Here is a 19,324-nt window from a genome sequence, read left to right on the forward strand (position 1 = left end):
CCCAAGAATGTGTGCTCCCTGGCTGTACTCTTTTCCTCCTGGTTGCCATCAGCTGCTCAAAGCTTGATCAGGACAGCCCGCCCATGCAAGCATATGCTAAACTAAACTTTGCTGGAGTCTTTGTTTTTGTTACATCTCAGTAGCCCCGCCTGTATGACACAGGGTAGGCAACGTTGGCTCCCCAGCTGTGGATGAACTACAATTCCCATCATCCCCATGGGAGTTGTATTTCTGCCAGAGCTGGGGAGTCAAGGTTGCTTTCAAACTTCCCTTACCTACTGGGCAAGCCACTTACTGGGGCAAGTAGTAAACACTCCTGGGCAAGCACCTGAAAGGCAACTTACCCCCAAGTGTTTCTGCTTGAGATGGGGTCATTTCAGCTTATTGGCAACATTGATCTGAAGGGAAGAAGCACCTTGGTGTGGAACAGCTGGCCCTTTGGGCTGTCAGGGGCACAATGGATAGCAGCATAGGAATGAGAGGCATCATTTCTCTCTGATGTTCTATATCATCTATATCACCGTTACGATGGATATGTTGGTATTCCATATGTAAATGGGATTACCCTTGCAACAACTCTGTGAAGGGGGTTAGGTTAGGCAGAGAGTATGTAATTCATCCAAGATTACCCCATGTGGAGCCTCATGATGGAGCAGGGAGTTGAATGTTGAACCCAAGTTTTCCTGGTCCAAGGCCAACACTCTAACCACTATATTACAGTAACTGTCCCATTTTCTGTCAGATACTTGTGCACAGCTCTGATGAAATTTCTGGCAACTTTAAGGGCACCTGCAGACTTCCTGACTTCTCAGATTACTAGCAGTGGTGGTGGGGGGCCTGCTTTCTGGTGGGGGCCTGTTCCAGTTGTGCATTCCGCTCATAGCATTCAGCTTACTACAGATTAGCTAGATCAGGGAAAATCACAATTTCTAGCAGTGCCAGTGTAGGTAAATTGCAATATTCCTGCAGCATTCATTGTTTTGAGGAATAAAATAATATGGAATCCAACATAACAAATGTGAAACATGTGCATTTATTGTGCAAAGTCAGAGCTTGACTGCAAAGGCCCCAAGCTTGTAATGTAATCAAAGCACGCTTTTTGTGTGTTCTACTATATTTCTATTCAATTCTATGCTTGTTAACCCAGAAGTAAATCCCATTTCATGTGGACTTGTATGTGGATAGGATTTCAGAATGACTGCCAAGTGAGTGCACTGGGGGTTTTCAGTCCTGCATATGGTTCTGTGTCTTGAAAGTGTATCCCCCATTGCCTGAATTTACAAGAGCCCATGCTAGTTGCTCTGGGAGGAGAGTGTCCACCCTAAGCTGCTGGGATGTACGTTCTCTTGCCCTGATCCAGCAACTAATATCTGTAGAACTCCATGCAGCGATGTGGAGCAAAACATTTTCTGAAATGGAAGTGTTCATGGTTATATTTTTCTGCAGAACAGCTTCAGATTCTAATAATAATGACCAGAGAGTCAGCGTGGTGTAGTGGTTAGAGTGCTGGACTAGGACCGGGGAGACCTGAGTTCAAATCCCCATTCAGCCATGACACTTGCTGGGTGACTCTGGTCCAGTTACTTCTCTCTCAGCCTAACCTACTTCACAGGGTTGTTGTGAGGAGAAAACGCAAGTATGTAGTACACCGCTCTGGGCTCCTTGGAGGAAAAGCGGGATATCAATGTTGTAATAATAATAATAATAATAATAATAATAATAATAATAGTGAAGGGATACCAATACAATAGTAGGAAGATTGGGCAGTTTTAAAGTTGTAATTAATGCTTTTTCGGGTGATTTTCCCCTAGGAAGTGCAAGAGAGTATGTGCATACGTGTCTGTCTTTCTGTCTGTCTTGCACTATTGATCTGTAAACAGGGCTAAAATAAAACCCAAATACATATGGTAATATCCAAAACCAAATTCAAATTGTGAATTCACCACATCGGTTTAGATTTGCACAGCCAAACCTAAAATTTTTGTTTCATCTCAGACTGCCAGTGAGGGCAAACCTAAAATTGCTTTGTTCTGGTGTCACTTGAAGCAAATACACGGAACAGCCTCTCATTGCCTTTTTTTAGCTGTGGAGATTGGAAGTGTCTGTAGAAAACACTATGATGTCTTCTATAAACCACGCTCATGTATTGACTTTCAGTTTAAAAAACCATTCCAGTAAAAATAAAGTTCCATATAAAGTCTTGTATATGAACAGAAACAAACACATTAAGTATCCTTTATAGTCTCCTAATCAAGTATTTTTATTCAAATACTTGCAGCTATTAAGAAAGTTTTTGAGATATTCTATACAGCAGATACAATTAACATGGGAGAGAGGTTTTTTGTGGGGGGAGTTACTATTGCTTACTAAATATATAAGTCAAATACACCTAACTGCATCAGAATTGATTTAGGGCACTGGAAAATGTTGTAAAGCACTTTTCATAAGGATTTCCCAGTCCTAGTTTAACAGTAAGGACATCACTGATTCAAAGTCTAGCTCTATAGAAAAGCAAACTTAGCCCTGGTATTGATCAGCAGGAGTTAAATCAAGTATCCACTGATGCTTCTCTCTTTATTTGCAGAATATGGCATTGGAGACAGATGATTCATCGCCCAGGCCTGGCCCAAGCAGGCTGCATCAGCCAACATCAGATGATGCATCTCTGGACTCTGAATGTCCAATCTGCTTGGACCAGTTTGAAAATCTGGCCTCCTTGGAGAGTTGTCACCATAGATTCTGCTTTCAATGTGTGCAGGAGTAGTCCAAAAACATAGCAGAATGTCCACTCTAACAGCCTTTCCACTCAATCCTGCACAGTATGAGGGCTGAAGATGACTATAAGGTATATATAGTAAGGCCTTCAGGAGCTGATGCTTTGCTAGTCCTCATGGGAGGCGATTCTATGACCAGACGACACTAACGAGGGAACCTCGCACATCAATTAATTCTCAACCTTCCTCTTCTAGAATATCTAGAAGAACAGTATTTCCTCTGGATGAAGAGATAGCTTTTGAAGGGCTGTTGAGTCAACCAACTGGACACAGAGATCCAGAAATGCATCCTATGATCAGATGCCTTGAGTCGAGGCAGCAGGCTAGCCTGGATGGCATATCTCTGAGCCGGATTCTAGAACAGGAGATAATTAACTTCCGAAGAATTTTGTATCGCTCTGGTCAGGGCAGTCCTTAGGGCAAGGCAAGCAGGGCAACCGCCCCGGGCCCCACTCTTTTAACCCCCATTAGAATTAACTGGAAGCAGGCATCGCACTGGCTGATTTGCCCTGGGCCCCGCACCCCGCCAGGGCTCTCTAAGGACAGCCCTGGCTCTGGTATCTGTGTTAGAAGCATTTTAGGTGGAGGACGCTATAAAGATATCTCAGCTGGATATTTTCACACTAATCCTGCCAGGCTTTGCAGGCCAGACCTGTAGGTAAGGCGTGAACTGTTTTGTTTGGCGCTCGTGAATCTCTAAGTACTGTGCAACATGTTATCATGGGTAATGTAGCTAGAATGGATATGGAGAGCCAGGCGTTTGCTGAACATTTAAAGCCTTTCTTGCTACATTGCACAGAACACTTTCTCCATGAATTCATCAGCTTTGCCAGTTTGCTCTGTTGACGTAGAGTTATATGTTCTGTACGCCAACTATGATTGTCCTGCTCCTTCATAGGAAGAAGGCAGACCACCTGAACCCTCCATTATTATGATCTCTCCACATTTACTTACTTACTTATGTATTCATTCATTCATTCATTCATTCAATTTTTATACCGCCCTTTCAAAATAGCTCAGGGCGGTTTACAACAGGATAAAAACAATTAAAACCAGTTAACAATTAAAATCAGAACTATAAAAACAGAATAAAACCAATTAAACATTAAACCAATTAAACACCAATTAAACAATTAAACAGATGTAGCAGATTCCCAACAAACAGATTGTAACGGCTTCACAGTTGGTACGGGTCAGGCACCTTGGGATGATGAAATACCAGACCCTTCTTACTCCAGCTCAGAGCAGGTTCGTGCTGCCATCTCTGCTGCTTTGGACACTTCAGAAAACTCTGATAAAGAGCCCTCTGCAAACATTATTGAGCCCCAAAGGCAGTTACCAGCAAGTGTGGAGACCATAGGTGCCAGTGGTGATTCCTCTGACAACTGTGTTATTGTTGTCTATGTGCAACCACTAGCAGAGAGAACACCTGAACTTGTTGAGCTGTCTTCTGACTCTGAGGCATCAGCTGATGGGGGCAGAAGTGTAGAAGTGAAGGGATTACAACCCATCCAGTATCATAGTTTTAGCAATACCAATGCTAGAGGATGCTCATCACCATTCTCTGTAGGGTCCAGGGATTATAGATCCAGTTATAAATCACTCTCAGATAAGCTGAAATCCAAAGAGAGTGAACACGATCAAACTCAAACGAGGGAGACCACTAACCAGACTTGGTTACAAAGTTCACCTACCAAAAGAGATGATGATTATGGCTACAGATTATCTTAAAAAAGCAAACCTATACAGATTATCTTTAAAAAGGAAATCTGATGTCTTACAGTAAGTAGAGAGTGAATGCTGTGTCCCGGCCTCCAGGCACCCCACAATGCACTGTGCGACAAGTGCAGTGCCTTGGGGGCACAGTATCTTGGGGATACCCCCATGAGACGGATGCTCGAGATGCCCATGTCTTTGTGCGCTTGGACTTCCAGCAGCCTGAGCTCACACACGATCCTGGCTGCCAGGGTAAAGGCAAACTCATGCCCTTAACCTCGGCGAAAGGCCGGGCTTAGAAGGTGGGTTTGGCTGGGCAGGAGCGCCAAGATCATTAGAGCAGTTGTTGCACTTGGCATGACTTCTCTTCCCCCCGCTTCTTCCCACGGCTAGAAATGGCAGGCCAAGCGGAAGCCATTTAACCCAGCGGCGACTGCCCAGACGATCGCCAGCCGAGGTTAAGCATACCATAGGCCTGCTTAATCTACACTAAATGCCGGGTTTGTAAATTGGGTTTGGCATGGGTGCAGCACTGGGGGCGACCTCGCTCCTGGTGCTTCACACCCCCAGCCTAATCCAGGCTGGACTGCCCTAGCCTGGGTTAGGCCGCGCATGTGAATACCGTTCATGTCTACTCAAAGTTTCCTGTTCTTGCCATGGAAATCTATCTGTTACAAAAGGCATTTTTAAACTCAGCCATCCTTTCACAAACTTTACACCCCTATTCCTATATACAGAGGTGCTTTTACCCCTGGACTTCTGGGATGAAGCCCAGGGCCTCCACAGCTCCAGGGGCCCCCCAAATCCTCTTTAGTTTGTCCTGGATGGTGTGGTCACCCAGCTGAGCATGATGATGCCTTATTTGTAGGAGTGTGGGAGGGCTTCCAAAGCCTCTAAAATGAAGGCTCCAAAATTACCTAGATGCACCTCTGCCTACATAGTGGAAGTTTATAACTTGAATCAACTCTTCTGCCTTTTCCCTAGATGTCTGTCTCTGTCCTCCCCTCAGAGCAAGATGGTCCCTGGTCTCTCTGTGGTATCAGGGGCCACTTCAGCTGGGATAAAGGAGCTGCGTGGTGGCAGCTTCCCAGCCCCGCCCCCTCTCTTCCCCTCAGAGCAAGATGCTCACTGGTCTCTCTGTGATGTCAGGGGCCACTTCAGCTGGCACAAAAGAGCTGGATGGTGGCAATTCCTCAGCCTGTCTCTATCTTCTCTCCTCCCCTCAGAGCAAGATGGTCATTACTCTCTGTGTGTCAGGGGCCACTTCAGCTGGGACAAAGTTCCTCAGCCTCTCTCTCTCTCTCTCTCTCATCTCCTACCCTCAGAGCAAGATGGTCCCCTGGTCTCTCTGTGGTCTCAGGAGCCACTTCAGCTGGGATAAAGGAGCTGGGTGGTGGAATCTCCTCAGTCTGACTCTCTCTCCTCCCCTCAGAGCAAGATGGTCCCCTGGTCTCCCTGTGGTGGCAGGGCCCATTTCAGCTGGGACATAGGAGCTGGATAGTGGCAGTTCCTCAGCCTTCCTCTCTCTCCTCTCCTTCCCTCAGAGCAAGATGGTCCCCTAGTCTCTCTGTGATGTCAGGGGCCACTTCAGCTGGCACAAAGGAGCTGTATGGTGGCAGCTCCCCAGCCTGTCTCTTCTCTCCTCCCCTCAGAGCAAGATGGTCGCTGGTCTCTCTGTGGTGGCAGGGGCCATTTCAACTGGCACAAAGGAGCTGGATAGTGGCAGCTTCCCAGCCAGTCTCTCTATCTTCTCTCCTCCCCTCAGAGCAAGATGGTCCCTGGTTGCTCTGTGGTGGCAGGGGCCACTTCAGCTGGCACAAAGGAGCTAGATGGTGGCAGTTCCTCAGCCTGTCTCTCTCTTTTCTCATCTCTCCTCCCCTCAGAGCATGATGGTGGCAGTTCCTCAGCCTGTCTCTCTCTTCTCTCATCTCTCCTCCCCTCAGAGCATGATGGTCGCTGGTCTCTCTGTGGTCTCAGGGGTCACTTCAGCTGGGATAAAGGAGCTGGGTGGTGGAATTTCCCTAGCCTGGCTCTCTCTCTTCCCCTCAGAGCAAGATGGTTCCTTGCTCACTCTGTGGTGGCTTTGGGGGGAGGGAGTAAACTGCCCAGGGACAAAAGTATGTGGCAGTGTACAAATGAAACAAAGAAATAAACAAAAATATAACAAATAAACAAACAAATGTGTTATCTACCATCTGTTTGCTGCTTTCAGTTCTCAGCTCTGTATTTAAGTGCCTTCAGCTGGAATTCTAAATGGAGCCCTGGGGTGGTGTGTCACACTGTAATATTTGCTCAGTTTTGTTTTAGAAAAATATGTAACTTGTTTTAATATCTTTTAACATCTTTTTTCCCCTTAAAGAAGTCATTTGAAGTTTGTCTTTTCCTAAGAGCAACAAAACCAAACCTCCTTGTGCTTTCGGTGGTAATGGCTTAATGGAACTACTTCTCTGTGAAGTAACTCTCATCCCTGAATTTTTGCAGAGTCCAAGAAAAAGAACAACATTGCTAGTACCTGGCATAGTCCTCTCTTCAGATGACATGTGAAATATTACCTTGTCCCCCAAACCTACCACTTTTCTCCTTTTGTAATATAGGTCCCCCCGATAGTTTTTAAGATGTAAACTTAGAAAATAATTTGGTGTTTTATTTGTGAAAAGGAAAAGCCTGCAGGAGAGAAGAGGAGAAGAAGCCTGCAGGAGAGAAGAGGAGGATGAATATCTGCCCCCAGGCAGACCCCAGGATGTGAAGGATTGGGTGCCTGCCTGTCTGCTTCTGCCCCCCCCCACTTACTATCTGCCCCCCAGGACAGGCTGTGGGACTGTGGTGAGGCTTTGCAGGACTGGGGCCCACAAGGGGTGACTTGGCAGTTTCCTGGTTTCCATCTGCCAGAGCTTGCTACTCAGGGCTATTGAGGGTGCTGCCAGTGACTTCAGCCCCCCAGAAGCCTTCAGGAGAGAAGAGGAGCAGGAGGAACATCTGCCCCCAGGCAAACCCCAGGGTGAGAGACCGGGTGCCTGCCTGCTTCTGCTCCCCCCCCCCGCTTACCATCTGCCCCCCAGGACAGGCTGCTGGACTGAGGCAAGGCTTTGCAGGACTGGGGCCCAGGGGGTTTCCTGGTTTCCATCTGCCAGAGCTTGCTGCTCAGGGCTATTGAGGTGCTGCCAGTGACTTCAGCCAGTGACTTCAGAAGCCTGCAGGAGAGAAGAGAACATAAGAACAGCCCTGCTGGATCAGGCCCAAGGCCCATCTAGTCCAGCATCCTGTTTCGCACAGTGGCCCACAGTGGGAACAGATACAAATAATAGGCAGCTGCTGGACTGGGGTGGTGGCTGAAAGCTTGCTTTCTTTAAAGGCTGCAGTGGGGGGTAAATGGGTGCAGGGAGGAGGTTAGAGTGTGTGCTCACTCAGAGCCTGTAGGCTGCTGGGCAGGGAAGAGACACAAATATAGGCTGCTTCTGGACTGGGGGGTGGGGGTGGGGGTGGGAGGGGGGTGGCTGAAGGCTTTCTTTGTTTAAAGGCTGCAGGGCGGGGGGTAAATGGGATAGACTCTATGCCCACTCAGGGCCTGTAGGCTGCTGGGCAGAGAATATTAATACTGATCTATATTATGGGCACAGAGGGCTGGAGGATAAGGGTGTGCACGGAACCGGCTGGTCCAGTTCGGTTCGAGACTGGACTGGGCCAGTTCGGTCTGGCACCCCCTCAAACCCCCCCCCACCGGTTCGGTCTGGTCCAGGGGGGGTTAACGGACATTTTTTTAAATTTTAATTTTTAAAATTTTACTTAGCGCCTTTGGGGGAGGAGTTCTTGGAGGAGGCGGGGGGTCTGTGGAGGTTCCCCCTCCCCTTGCCAGCTTCCCTTCAAGCCCATACCAGCCATTCGGCACAGCGGCCATTTTGGAGTCCGCTGCGCCTGCACAATTGCTGGTGTGGCCATAAAGGCAGGCCGGTGGGGGGAGGGGGAGCCTCCATGGGCCCCCTGCCATCTCCAACAACTCCCCCAAAGCGGGCAAGTTATCTGGAACAAGGAAGGAATTGTCAGCAGATCAGCCCATGCGTTCGTTCACCAATCTGAAGCCTGGAAGGGCGGGAAATTCAAAACAACGTCAAAACACAGAACGGAGACTACACGGAGATTGCCACAAAATGGAGGTCCAAAACAACAAAACATTCAGCTCCAAAATTTGGATGATTTGTTTTGGACCTGAATCTTGCTGGGCTTGCAGAGGGGCAATTTGTTTTGTATACAAATCGCCTGAAACAGGTAGATTCGGGTACAGATCGTTCTGTACCTGAAACGTTTTGCACATCCCTACTCATTTCAATGTTGGTCTCTGGAGTGTGTCTGAGCCTGGGAGAAAGAGGAGAAGAGGCTGGTAAGTTAGGAAGAGAGAGAAGTGATTGGCCCAAAGTCACCCAGAGAGTTTCATGGCTGAATGGAGATCTGAATTCTGGTCTTCCTAGTCCAATGCTCTAACCACTACACCACACTGATTCAGCTACACCTCAAGACTTTACTCTAATGCGGAATATCCTACAACTTTTAGAAATATATATTGTATAATACAATTCACCACATTATATAATATACTGTCCAATAGAATCAACACTAAACGTGACATTGGGGAGCGGTCTGGATTGGCAACACTGTAATAGTAAATTTCCTTTTCACAAAGCACAGAAATTCAATACTGTATTTGCCTGAATCCAAAATGAGGGTTCCCTCCCCCCAAGTTATTTGATATGAGAAATTGCGTTGGGGTGGGGGTCATTTTAAATTCAGAGTGCTGTTCCTCTTGGGTAGATACAGATATAACTTGCATTTAAACTCTGTTGTTTTTTAAGGGGGTCATTTAAATTTAGGGTCATTTTCTATTTGGGTAAGTAAGGTAGTCAAAAAAACCTTCAAGACCACAGTTAAGACTCTCTTCTTTGCTCTAAGTCCATCAAGCCAGGAAATTTGAATCTAAGGCTGAAGCCTTAACAGATATGTCATGTGATCAGTAATGATGACGTACAATGTCACAAATTGTGCTTGATTCCAACTTGCCTTCCATACACTTACACATTTCTTTGTTCTTTGAGGCCCAAATCAAGATGGGGAGAATGGAGTGCTTGGCACCAGAGAAGATATCCCATGTTGTCCTATTCAGTCAGTCAGTCAGTCATTTGATTTCTATACCACCCTTCCAGAAATGACTCATGGTGGTTTACACAGAGAAATAATAAATAAAATAAGATGGCTCCCTGTCCCCACAGGGCTCACAATCTAAAAAGAAACATAAGATAGACACCAGCAACATACATTGGAGGTACTGTACTGGGGGTGGATAGGGCCAGTTACTCTCCCCCTGCTAGTGGCTAGAGTGATGGACTAGAACCAGGGAGACCCCAGTTCAATTCCCCATTCAGCCATGAAAATAGCTGGGTGACTCTGGGCCAGTCCCCTCTCTCTCAGCCTAACCTACTTCACAGGGTTGTTGTGAGGAGGAACTCAAGTACACTGCTCTGGGCTCCTTGGAGGAAGAGTGGGATATAAAATGTAAGAAATAAATATAAATAAATGAAGAGAATATTCACCACGTTAAAAGGTGCCTCTTTGCCAAGTTAGCAGTGGTTATGAAGCATAAGACATAAGATAAGCATGAGAAGGAGAGGAGAGTTGGGCTTGTGGTAGCATGACTTGTCCCCTTAGCTAAGCAGGGTCTGCCCTGGTTGCATATGAATGGGAGACTAGAAGTGTGAGCACTGAGAGATATTCCCCTCAGGGGATGGAGCAAAAGGTTTGCTCTGGGAAGAGCAAAAGGTTTCAGGTTCCCTCCCTGGCTTCTCCAAGATAGGGCTGAGATTCCTGCCTACAACTTTGGAGGAGCCGCTGCCAGTCTGTGAAGACAATACTGAGCTAGATAGACCAATGGTCTGACACAGTATATGGCAGCTTCCTATGTTCTATGTTCCTATATAAGTACTGTCTTATTTCTCCTGTGAGTTGACCTACTTACATCCTTAGTTTGCAGGATGGGGTCAACAATTGGAAGGGGGCCCTCTCCTCGCACCCTTCATCATACGTAACTTGATTCAGCAGAAAGTAGGTTTCATGGTGTACAGTATAGACTGAATGGCAGCACCATCCCGAGCTTGTCTCAAGCCAAGGAAGAACGAGGATCATCTGACAACCTATCAGTGGCTTCCTTCTCTTCTGCCCGGGACTATAGACTTAGAAGATGCTAATGACTGCAGCATTGTCTATAGTCTGTGTTCCCATAGGCTGTCAAAGATGCTAGAGTCATTAATGTCTTGTATAGTTCACAGTCCCTTCCAGGTCTGTTTTCAAAGCTTCAGCTGGTTCATGGAGAGCAGGGCCAGACTGGGGGCACTGAGAGGGTGGTGGAATGTATGTGGGAGGGCGCTGGGTTTTGAGCAGAATGGGTGCTTAAGGGCGAGAGTTGGGGTGAATGGGGAGCACCAGGAATATGCCCTGTGGGCCAGTCCAAGCCTGATGGAGAGCCAGAGAGGGAGGATGAGAAGGACTCTGCTCCAGCAGATGAGTGGGGTCACATGGTAGGGAGGCTTGCCCTGGTCCTCCAAGAACTGACCACACCACCTGGCCCCAGGAGCTGCGCTGCAGTGCTGAATGATGTGAGAGTTCAAGTGTCTTACTCGTCTGGATCTGGGAATGCAACAAACGCAATGGGTTTCCCTGTAGCAATAAAGTAAGGCAGGGGTTTGATTACTCCTGTAATTGCCAGGCATGATGTCACACTCCAACACATTTCACACTTCACACTCCGACACCTGGCAGGCCAAGTTGGAAAACCTCTGCAGTGAGGCTCAGCTGCTTCATGAGGCAGTGCAGAAGCAGGAGAAGGTGGAGGAGCACCTTGGCTGGTGCCAGGCGTTCTACCCTCCCCCATCTTGATCTGGGCCTCAAAGGACAAGGGGAAGTGTGGGTGTGCAACTCAGGCGAGGCGGGCAAGTTGGAAGGGAACACAATGTTGCGACACTGCAGGACACACCATTACAGACCATGGCGCCGGTTAAGGCATCAGCCTTTGCGCAGCTGGATGAGAGTGCCTTCATCCCAGCAGCAGGGGCGTAACTATAATAGGGCAAGAGGATACAGTTGTCTGGGGGCCCACTGACTTGGGAGGCCCCCCAGAGGCAAGTTTCATGACTGACTCCCCCAGCTGCACACCCGCCTGGGCTTCCTTCAGTTATATTTATCCTCCGAAACTGATGTGAGTGTTAAGGCCTAGAGCTAACTGAACAGCATGTCTTTCTCTAGTACCATTAAATGACTTGCATTGTCCACAATTTACAAAAGCTTAAAAAAAATTAGGATGATGTTCTATTGTAGCACACACAGAGAGAGACACATACACACAACTATGCTTTTTGTTACCACTATTTAGCCTCATTTAAGATTTATTTTCTTCATGAGCTGAGCTTCAGTGAGGGCGGGGGCCCCATTTTAAAAATCTTGTCTCTGGGCCCACTCCAACCTTACTACGCCCCTGGTGGTGGCATTTTAATATCTTGTCTCTCGGCCCAGGCCAACCTTGCTATTCCGCTGCCCAGCAGCTTCCCTGACTGTCTAGTATGCGAAGGACTCTGCTGGGCTTTTGCAGGACTTCTCTGCCCGCTGGCCTCTCCCCCCCCTCCCCCCACCCCCCCCCGCAAGGGCTGGAGGGAGATGCGGTGGGTTTTCACAAGGCTTGGGCCGCCGCCTCCTCCTCACCCAGGCATTCCGAACACTTCGGACGTGTTTAGGACACCCGCAGACCCCTGGCCCGGATTACTGGCCGGTGATCTGCCTAGGAGCGGGGCAGCCGGCTGGCCCGCCCTCTTTCCTGAGCAGCGGGAGAAGCTCCAGCAGGGGCAGCGCAGCGCGATACCCCGGGAAGCTTCTCACTCCTCTGGCGAAGAGAAGAGGGCAGCCCAGTCGTAACCCTGAAGCCATCCCGAGCCTACGGGCGACGCCGCGGCGGGAGATGATGGGGAACTGGGCAAGCCCCGCCAGCAGACACGCCAATGGGTGCTGCTGGAGTCAAGCCCTCCCCAGCTAGCAGCCGCCGCCGCCGCGCCGGCCCCAGAGCTCGAAGCCGTTAAGCGTCTGCTTTGGTGAGAGCGAGGAGGCCCGTTGGCGAGAACGCTTTGCTGGACGGACTGAGAGGCGCGAGAAGAGCCCCGCGCGTGCGCACGCCGGCCTGCCTGCCTGCCTGCCATTGCCTTTTTTTTTTTTAGCTGTGGAGATTGGAAGTGTCTGTAGAAAACACTATGATGTCTTCTATAAACCACGCTCATGTATTGGCTTTACGTTTTAAAAACCATTCCAGTAAAAATAAAGTTCCATATAAAGTCTTGTATATGAACAGAAACAAACACATTAAGTATCCTTTATATTCTCCTAATCAAGTATTTTCATTCAAATACTTGCAGCTATTAGGAAAAGATTTTTGAGATAGTCTGTACAGCAGATACAATTAACTTGGGGGAGTGGGTTTTTGGGGGTGGGGGTGTGGGGGTTATTTATTTATTTAGTTAGGAACATAGGAAACTGCCATATACTGAGTCAGACCATGGGTCTATCTAGCTCAGTATTGTCTTCACAGACTGGCAGCGGCTTCTCCAAGGTTGCAGGCAGGAATCTCTCTCAGCCCTATCTTGGAGAAGCCAGGGAGGGAACTTGGAACCTTCTGCTCTTCCCAGAGCGGCTTCATCCCCTGAGGGGAATATCTTGCAGTGCTCATACATCAAGTCTCCCATTCATATGCAACCAGGGCAGACCCTGCTTAACTATGGGGACAAGTCATGCTTGCTGCCACAAGACCAGCTCTCCTCCAGTTATTTAACATTTTTATACTGCCCAAAACGCAAGTTCTCTGGGCGGTTTACAAGACACTTTTCTACAGAGTTGCTATTGCTGCCTAAATATATAAGTCAAACAGACCTAATTGCATCATGAATGATTTAGGGTGTCGGAAAATGTAAAGCAATTTGCATAAGGATTTCCCAGTCCTAGTTGACACATCACTGATTCAAAGTCTAGCTCTATAGAAAAGCGAACTTAGCCCTGGTATCGATCAGCAGGAGTTAAATCAAGTATACACTGATGTTTCTCTCTTTATTTGTTCCCTCTTATTTGTTAGTTATTTCTCTGTGTAAACCACCCTGAGCCATATTTGGAAGGGCGGTATAGAAATTGAATTATTTATTATTATTTATTTATTTATTTATTTATTTATTTATTTATTTGCAGAATATGGCATCGGAGACAGATGATTCATCGCCCAGGCCTGGCCCAAGCAGGCTGCATCAGCCAACATCAGATGATGCATCTCTGGACTCTAAATGTCCAATCTGCTTGGACCAGTTTGAAAATCTGGCCTCCTTGGAGAGTTGTCACCATAGATTCTGCTTTCAATGTGTGCAGGAGTAGTCCAAAAACATAGCAGAATGTCCACTGTAACAGCCTTTCCACTCAATCCTGCACAGTATGAGGGCTGAAGATGACTATAAGGTATATATAGTAAGGCCTTCAGGAGCTGATGCTTTGCTAGTCCTCATGGGAGGCGATTCTATGACCAGAATAAACTAATGAAGGAACCTCGCACATCAATTAATCCTTGACTTTCCTCTTCTAGAACATCTAGAAGAACAGCATTTCCTCTGGATGAAGGGATATTGTTGAATCGACCAGCTAGACACAGGGATTCAGAAATGCATCCTATGATCAGATGCTTTGAGAAATGGCAGCAGGCTAGCTTGGCAGACATATCTCTGAGCCAGATTCCAGAACAGGAGAGAATTAACTTCCGAAGAACTCTATCGCTCTGGTATTCGTGTCAGAAGCATTTTAGGTGTAGGATGCTATACAGATATCTCAGCCAGATATTTTCTCAATAATCCTGCCAGGCATTGCAGGCTAGACCTGTGGGTAAGGTATGAACTTACTGTTTTGTTTTGCGCTCGTGAATCTCTAGTCAGTACTGTGCAACATATCATGAGTAAAGTAGCTAGAATGGATTTGGAGAGCCAGGCGTTTGCTGAACATTTAAAGCCTTTCTTGCTCCATTGCACAGAACACTTTCTGCATGAATTCATCAGCTTTGCCAGTTGCTCTTTTGATATAGAGTTATATGATCAGCACGCCAATTATGATTGTCCTGCTCCTTCATAGGAAGAAAGAAAACCTTCTGAACCCTCCATTATTACAATCTCTCCAGATGAGGCAGATTCCCAACAACCAGATGGTAATGGCTTCACAGTTGGTATTGGTCAGGCACCTTGGGATGATGATACATCAGACCCTTCTTACTCCAGCTTAGAGCAGGTTCATGTTGCCATCTCTGCTGCTTTGGACACTTCAGAAAACTCTGATAAAGAGCCCCCTGCAAACACAAATGAGCCCCAAAGGCAGTTACCAGCAAGTGTGGAGAACAATGGTGACAGTGATGATTCCTCTGATAACTGTGTTATTGTTGTCTATGTACAACCACTAGCAGAGAGAACACCTGAACTTGTTGAGCTGTCTTCTGACTCTGAGGCATCAGCTGATGGGAGCAAAAGTGAAGAAGTTTTTTACAAGCCATCCGTATCATAGTTTCAGTGCTACCAATGCTAGTGGATACTCATCACCATTCTCTATAGGGTCCAGGGATGATAGATCCAGTTATAAGTCACTCTCAAATAAGTTGAAACACAAAGGGAGTGACCGGGCAACTCTCCATTTTCTTCTCCAGTTGTCATCACAATAGACAGCGACAGCGGCGAAGACCTTGAAATCCAAAACAAAGTGGAGTGTGATAGTAGCATTTCCTGGAGTACCACTATGCAACAGAATGAGAGAGAAAACGTTTTTCCATCACCCCTCTTGGAAGCCAGAGACTAGTTATGACAGAGCTAATTAATCAGAAAAAAATGACATGGACAGCAATGTGACCAGCACAATGGAGGATGTAGGAGATGAGACTCTAAGTAGAGTTCCACAACTGCAGGAAACTGCCACTGAACAGGTATCTCCTGTGAGGGATGGTAGTAGTTCAGTATCTCCTGTGAGAGACAGTAGTAGTTCACCTGAGACAGGAAATCAGCCTAGCAGCATAGAAATGGACTTACGCAACTGGTTTCCAGCCAACAGATCATCTTTGTTTTTAAGACTGGAAATGCTTATGGAAGAGTCACGTCAGTTGGACTCAGCATAACAGAAAGTGTAACTTTTTACTCAGTCATTTTTAAACGAGGGTTAAGCAGCAACAGCTTTTGATTAGACTTTCCCTAAAATACAATATACCAATGATGAAATACGCATGGCGCTGCTCCAAAGTCCAACTTCAAATGAGCTCTTTAATGCATAAAAGGTATTAAAATAACCGACCAATTTCCCAACAAAACATATAGGCTAAAACAAACCCAAACAAATGTTTCAGTGTAATACACCATCCTCAGGGCTCCATTTAGCATGCCAGCTGAAGGCGTTTAAATACAGAAGCTGAGAACCAAAAGCAGCAAACAGAAAATAGATACATTTATTATTTATTATGTTTCTGTGTTTGAATTCTGCCCTTCCTCCAAGGGAAGTGGAAGATGAAAACTAAGATGACGGGCACTGAAATAGTGGCAAAACTCTCACATTTGATTTTAGAGTACTGTACAAAAATGTGATATTTGGCAAATATTGACCTTTTCCAGAGTTGTTTGAATTTGAGCTAAAACTTGCTGATTTGGAGTACTCCTAGACTTGGAGAGATGGAAAAAGTTCACAGTTAGTGGAGCTGGCTGTAGCAAATGGGCATGATCTGAACTGAAATACTTGCATATTCTTCCAGCTAAGCTTGTAGCCTCCCTTGAGAGGTTTGAAAAGGTCTCTGTAGAGCAACAGAAACAGCAAAAGGTGCTACTAGGTGCACCTGGGCTCTCTCTCAACCAAAGTACGCTAGCATGCTTACCAGCATTCCTTGGCCAAAAGGAAGCAGATGAGCCAAAGCACCCAGAAGTTGCTTCCCCAGCTTCAGCAAAAATTGATTTGGGATATGTGCAGTAGACATGCCACCAAATCTTGCCCAAAAGCATAATGTTGAAAGCATATTTGGAGGCTCCTGCTTGGGTGAGACATCAGAGTAACTCAGAGTTTCCTTCAAAGTTGAAAAAGGCTAGAGTTTTGCATGTTTGAAAGCTGGATAAGGCCACCATCACCTCCAGGCCACTTCAAGGACCCAGAAAGAGCTGGCAGATCACCACTGAAATTGGAATACTGTAGGTAAACCCTGGTCTGATCCAGCAAAGCAGTTCTCAGTGGATCTTCAGCATTGTGTTCAGTGGGATTTGCCTCCCTAGTCATATTTAGGAAGTTCTAAAACTGCAATCCTAACAGTAAGTTTCCCGTAACTGACTGCATAGTAAGAAAATATCTCCAGATTAGAGTACCTAAAGTTGGTGTCAGTCTTCTGATTGCATAATCTTCGGCTTTGGGAGTGTTTAAGAGTAGGGATGTGTGAATCATTTCAAGGTTGAATTGGTTCAACTCAAATCCTGTAGATTTGAGTGATTCAACCTCAAATGGTGGCTGTTCACTCCTCGGTCTCCATCACAACTCTTTTTTTTGGAAATTTAATTTTTATTAATTTTTAACAATAATCATAACATCCATAATAAACACAATTGGACTTCCCACGCACCTCTTTTCGTGAAATAAAAACTATAAAGTTTACCTTATTATAATATTAATTAAGGTCTCCATCACAACTTTTAGAAAGAGTGTAAAATCTTGGCTTTTTGCCCAGGCATGTATTTGATTCTTTGCTGCTGCCCTTTATATTATGTATTGCTTTTATGCTTTTGTTTTAAATTTTTAATCAGATTTGTTTAATATTTTTCACTTAATATTTTAATTGTGTCTTTTTACCATCTTGTGTTTAAATTTTTGCTGTAAACCGCCTTGGGATTGTTTTAATGAAAGGTGGTATATAAATTTAACAATAAATAAAATGAATCTGCCCAGTCACCCCAGCCAAATTTGAGCTCAAATCGTATCTCCTCAGATTAGATTCAAATCAATTCGAGATTTGAGTTTCACTTATTCAGCCCCCCAGATTCCCAGTTTTCATTAAAAAAAAAAAAAGCTAAGCTCTAGCCCTTGTAGAAGTGGAGTTATGAAGCAAAATGCATGGTCCCTTATTTATTTATTTACTTACTTACTTACTTACATTTTATATCCCGCTTTTCCTCCAAGGAGCCCAGAGCAGTGTACTACATACTTAAGTTTCTCATCACAACAACCCTGTGAAGTAGGTTAGGCTGAGAGAGAAGTGACTGGCCCAGAGTCACCCAGCAAGTATCATGGCTGAATGGGGATTTGAACTCAGGTCTCCCCAGTCCTAGTCAGGCACTCTAGACACTACACCACGCTGGCTACATCCCTATGAGGATTCATTACACACTAAAGAATCTAAACACTTTAAAAATCCTTTAAAAATGAATTAGGAACATAGGAATATAGGAAGCTGCCATATACTGATCGGTCCATCTAGCCCAGTATTATCTTCACAGACTGGCAGCAGCTTCTCCAAGGTTGCAGACAGGAATCTCTCTCAGCCCTGACTTGAAGATGCTGCCAGGGAGGGAACTTGAAAGCTTCTGCTCTTCCCAGAGCGGCTCCATCCTCTGAGGGGAATCTCTTACAGTGCTCACACATCAAGTCTCCCATTCACCTACCATCCAATGTGACCGAACTTGAACTTTTCTGTATGGAGGAGTGGGCAAATATTGCTCCGTCTAGATGTGCAAGGTTGATAGAGAAGTATCCCAACAGACTCAAGGCTGTTATTAAAGCAAAAGGTGGTTCAACAAAATATTGACATTGGGGGGGTGATCCTTTTTCAATCTCAGTAATTCTTGTTTTTTATTTCTGACCAGAAAAAGTGTCAGAAATAAAAAACAAAGGATTACCCCCCCAATGTCAATATTTTGTTGAACCACCTTTTGCTTTAATAACAGCCTTGAGTCTGTTGGGATACTTCTCTATCAACCTTGCACATCTAGACGGAGCAATATTTGCCCACTCCTCCATACAGAACTGTTCAAGTTTGGTCACATTGGATGGTAGGTGTTGGTGGACTGCTATCCTCCCTGGATCCGGTCGGCCCTCCAAACTGGATGGAAGAGCAAGGAGGAAACTGGTAAGAGAGGTTACCAAGAGGCCAATGGCCACTCTGAAGGAGTCAAAGGACTTCATGGCAAAGAGTGGTTGTTCTGTGCATGTGACAACAATTTCACGAGCGCTCCACAGATGTGGCTTGTTCGGGAGGGTCGCAAGGAGAAAGCCACTGTAATTGTGATGTTTTTCAGTTGGATGTTATAGGTTGCATTGGATAAGTACAGCTGGTGAAGGGAATTTTCTTTGTGTTTTCATTTCAGGATGTAAGGGAACCAGAATTTAAGGTCTATCAAAGGGGGTGATTCTTTCCTATACCCACTGTATATAATTGTGCTTTGGCAACGTACTGTATGCTTTGGTAGTTTGTTGGTTCAATAAAAAAATCTTGTCCTATTAAAAAAAATATCTTGTCCTATCTTGGAGATGCTGCCAGGGAGGGAACTTGGAACCTTCTGCTCTTCCCAGAGAGGCTTCATCCCCTAAGGGGAATAGCTTACAGTGCTCACACTTCTAGTCACCCATTCATATGCTTAGCTAAGGGGACAAGTCAAAGGAACTCACAATCTAAACAGAGAAAGGGAGACAACAGCCACTGAAAGGACGCTGTGCTACAGCTGGTTACGGATAGCTGTTCTCCCTCTGCTAAATATAAGAGAAATACCACTTTGAAAGGTGCTTGT

The 19,324-nt window shown here is 45.9% G+C and overlaps 2 pseudogenes; both read left to right on the plus strand.

The window, feature by feature from the left end:
- Positions 1-528: 528 nt before the first annotated feature.
- Positions 529-18,258, plus strand: LOC128343668 (E3 ubiquitin-protein ligase Topors-like; annotated as a pseudogene).
- On the plus strand, positions 13,330-15,221 carry LOC128344919 (E3 ubiquitin-protein ligase Topors-like; annotated as a pseudogene).
- Positions 18,259-19,324: the final 1,066 nt, after the last annotated feature.

The sequence above is a fragment of the Hemicordylus capensis genome, chromosome 2 (assembly GCF_027244095.1).
Source record: "Hemicordylus capensis ecotype Gifberg chromosome 2, rHemCap1.1.pri, whole genome shotgun sequence".
Classification (NCBI taxonomy): domain Eukaryota; kingdom Metazoa; phylum Chordata; class Lepidosauria; order Squamata; family Cordylidae; genus Hemicordylus; species Hemicordylus capensis.